The following is a 4412-nucleotide window of genomic DNA, read 5'->3' as shown; positions in this document are numbered from 1 at the left end:
CGATTAACTACCCGCCTGACACTTAGTTAAAGAGTTTTATCCCCTCCCTGACTTCAGGGGAAAATCCCTAACTGGGGAAACAACCTTTCGCGGAGAGGTGACCTTAGTTAAAACACAGCGCCAAGAAGGTGAGCAAACTTATTAAGAACAGTATGCCATATATGCCAGGTCCCTTGAAACAGCAAGGATGGACCGGCTCCCAGCACCTTTCCAGCAGCCTTGACAGAAATTTACTTACTCAGATTTCACATTAAGTAAAGTAATGAGAAAGTAGGGAATCTAATCTAAGTCAAGTCTACAAATTCGTGAACAAGGACTTGGTTTGCAAATTCCCCAAAGGTCATACTCTGTTCCAATGGATTTGAGAAGGGGGAATGAGTGGCAATGTCTCTCAGAAAAGTGGGTTCTTTTTCTGATTGGTGGTTGTTACTTCTTTGCCAGGGAGGCAGCTGAGACACCAGTCTGGATTTGCATCTGGGAGTGAGGAACCTAGGTATGGAGAGAGAATGATATAGACAACAAACATCTTAGTTCCAAATATTTGGAGGCTCTTCAAGTCCAGTGGGGATTTTTTGAGCCAGTTTTCCTGGAGTCTGGGCATGACACAACATGCTTCAGCCCAGAAGGTGGTAGTTTCTTAAAGACTCTTCTTAGTCTCTTTCTTTTTCTCTTCCATGAAATACTGAATTTTCTTTTCCTTGATATAGAATTGATCCAACTGTGACAGCTTTTAAAAAAAAATGATTTCAGAGAGGAAGAGAGAGGGAGAAATACAAACATCAATGATGAGAGAGAATCATTGATCAGCTGTCTCCTGCACGCCCCCACACTGGGGATTGAACCGGCAACCCGGGCATGTGCCCTGATTGGGAATTGAACCATGACCTCCTGGTTCATAGGTCAATGCTCAACCACTGACTGCTTTTTAAACATTTGCCAGAGTTTTTACAGGATGTACCTCTGGTTGGGCTTGGCCTTTGTATTTTCTGGGAGTAAGCAGCTTCCTTCCTTCATATCATTGCTTTCTTTATATACAACATTAATTCTTTTATTACTGGATTAGGAATTCAAATGCTAGAAAGTGTTCTGGGGAAAAGCTCAGTAGAAGAGTCACCAAGATGATTGGGTTCTAAATAGTTAGCTGTGAACTTGAGCAAGTTACTTACTGATTCTGAACCTCTGTTTCCCCATCTTTAAAGTGGGTGTGGGAGTCAAATTATACATTTGTAGACTTGGAAGGGATCTTCATTTGATCCAACCTCTGATCCACCACAGGAATTTAATCTACAATACTCCTGATAGATAACCAGTTACCCCACCTTCCAGGAAAGACACTCCTTATTTCCTTATCCTCCTTATTGTGAGCTCAGTTCTGCATCTCTGGACCTCCATTCATTGGTCTTCCTTCTTTCCAGTGAAATTCTGAGTTGGTAACTTGGATGGCAAGAGATCATCTACTACAGTAGGAAGAGAATCAGGTGAGCCTGCACCCAGAACCCATGTGTAGCTGTGAAATCTTGGCCAAATTGCATTAGTTCTATGAGGCTCAGTTTGTTTACCTGTCTAATGAAGAAATTGCAACCTAATTTTGTTGGAAAAATTAGAAATAATTTAAATAAAATACCTCCATATAGGGAGTGCTTAATAAAAGGACTAAGAAGATTCTTTTTCTTAGAGCATAACAAAGTCAATATTTATTGAGGCCTGAGCAGTTTATGGCAAGATTTCAGGTTCTTGTTCTGAAATTTTCTTAACATTTCCCCTTATTCCAGTCCTAAATAAATAATCACTTCCTATAAAAAGTTTAGAAATCTATACATGAAACTGCTAATGTTTAACAGGACTTACGAGTGGGATTAGGAGGGTGAGGGACATTGATTTTTTACTTTAAATGCTTATATATTTGAGTGGTTTTACACATATAAATATTATTTGTTTAACATTTTAAAACAATAAAATAAGAATAGCTAAGTTCAGGAACATACATTTAAGCACTCAGCTACCTTTTCTTAAATTTCAGGAGTCCACACGTAGAAAATACCTTTTCAAGAGAGATGGATAAAGTCCATCTGTTTCCCTTGGCTAAAAAGAACCTCAGAATTGAAAGACCATCTTGTTTGATTCCCTAGAAGAGTAGTTCTCAATCTTCCTAATGCCGCAACCCTTTAATACAGTTCCTCATGTTGTGGTGACCCCCAATTTCATTGTTACAAATTGAACATAATGAAAGCATAGTGATTAATCACAAAAACAATATGTAATTATACATGTGTTTTCTGATGGTCTTAGGCGACCCCTGTGAAAGGGTCATTCGACCCCCAGAGGGGTCGTGACCCATAGGTTGAGAACCGCTGCCCTTGAAAGACACCCTCCTATCCAAGCCCTCAAGGGAGGAATCTGGAACCCCTGACATCACAGGGTTCCTTCCTACCTCTCCACTACTTCCTTTGGACTGCAGATAGGGCCAAATGTTTTGAGTGGAGTGTGACTGTTACGAGGGTTTTCCTTGAAAGGAGGTGAGAGTTGATCATCAGATCATTTTCCACAAGCAACCTGTGTGTGCACTTGGGGTTAAGTGCTGGTGACTATAAATAAAGCTCTGTGGTCCAGGAGCTTGCCTTCCAAAGCTCAGCACTGTAGACCTGTCACCAAGCATTTACTAGATGCCAGTTCAATTAAAGAACAATGTTGATGAGCCTTTGGGTTTGATTTTTTTCAAGGTGCCAAATTGCCTCACACAATATAATCTTCAACAACCAGGCTGCATCACTGATTCTAGCGGATTGCTTCTTGAAATTGTTCCACTAGCTGTAAGGATTAGGAGAATAGCAGTTGTGACTGGTTGAGTTCATCCAGTTGTTCATTCAGTTATTCACTTATCTCTCCATTCCATTGTCAATAGTAAGACATAGAAGTTAGTGGCCAGCTGGGAAACCTTGGAGTCAGAAACACTTGAGTTTGAATTCCTGGACTGCCACTTACTGGTTGTGAAAGCTTGGCAAGTTGTATAACCTATCCAAGCCTCCAGTCCTCATCTATAAAACGGGGGCTGTAGTCAAAACGTTGTGAGGATTTTTAGGAGAACATTTAGAGAGCTTAGCACAATACCTGGCACATAGTACATGCTCAACCAAAGTTTGCTATTACCATTCATGAGTTAATATTCAAAAAATGTATTGATCACCTGTATTGTGTGTCAAAGTTTGTATCAGATTAGAAATTTTTAATATGATTAGGATATAATCCTTGTTGTTAAGGAGGTTAAATGTAGACCAGAGGTGAATTCAGGAACTTCCTGAACTTGGATGGGGAGAAAAATAGCACATCTTTATTTTGTTACTAGTCTCTAACTAGAATTTAACATTCCTTCATTATGAATTTATACCACAAATCACAGAGGTACTTACAGTATATGTCACTTTGTCATCAACATAAATCAGCAACATTTGTAAAGCATGTTATAGTTTTACAGGAATTTTAAAATTTCATTTATGCACATCATTACTTTGAAATTATAATAGCAATTAGGCCCACTGTTAGATCTGGGAATTGTGTTAATAAAGAAGCACATATATAACTATATCTCAAATTTTGTTTTATATTTTGAAAGCTATGCATTAGTTTATTTATTTTGCATCCCTATGTATTTCATTTTATGCATTTTAAACCAATGTTCTGAAATGAGTACCCAACATATATTTACCTTGTATAAGGATATCATCCATAACAGCACTATTCGTTCTAATGAAAAACTGAAAACAAACTACATGTTTATCAATAGGTGAATGGATAAATCAGTAGTAAGATATTCATACAATGAAATACTACCAGAAACAAGTATGAATAAACCATTGCTACATTCAGCAACATGGGTGAAACTCACAAACATAAGATTGAGAGAAAGAAACCAGACACAAGAGAGAACGTACTGTATGATTCAATTTATATGAAGTTTAAGAACAACTTAAATCAATGGAGTTAGAAGTCAAGATAGTGTTTACCTTTTGTTGGGTAGGGCATGGGAGGGGTTGCGGCTTTGGGTTATGTGTTGATCGAGATGTTAGCAATGTGTACATGCTCACTTTGTATAAATGCATTGAGCTATTATCCATCTATCATTTGTGCACTTATCGTTGTTATACTTCAGTAAAATTTTACCTTAAAAAGAGGGGCCCTTAGGCTTCACCAGTCTGCCGGAGGGATTCATGGCACGGAAAGGATTAAGAACCTCTGGTCTAGATAGAGACACAAATTCAGAGAAATTACTATTTTACAATTTTTTAAACACAGCCTGATGTTCCAGGCCATTCCTGATCCCAGTCTTCTGTCCTATTGACCTTTTAAGTATAACTCATACTTCAGACCAAGAAGCCGATGGGTGTTGTTTTTTTAAATATTGAAAGGATGCTCAC

Source organism: Myotis davidii, unplaced genomic scaffold (genome assembly GCF_000327345.1).
Source record: "Myotis davidii unplaced genomic scaffold, ASM32734v1 scaffold107, whole genome shotgun sequence".
NCBI lineage: Eukaryota > Metazoa > Chordata > Mammalia > Chiroptera > Vespertilionidae > Myotis > Myotis davidii.
This window is presented reverse-complemented; position numbering follows the sequence as displayed.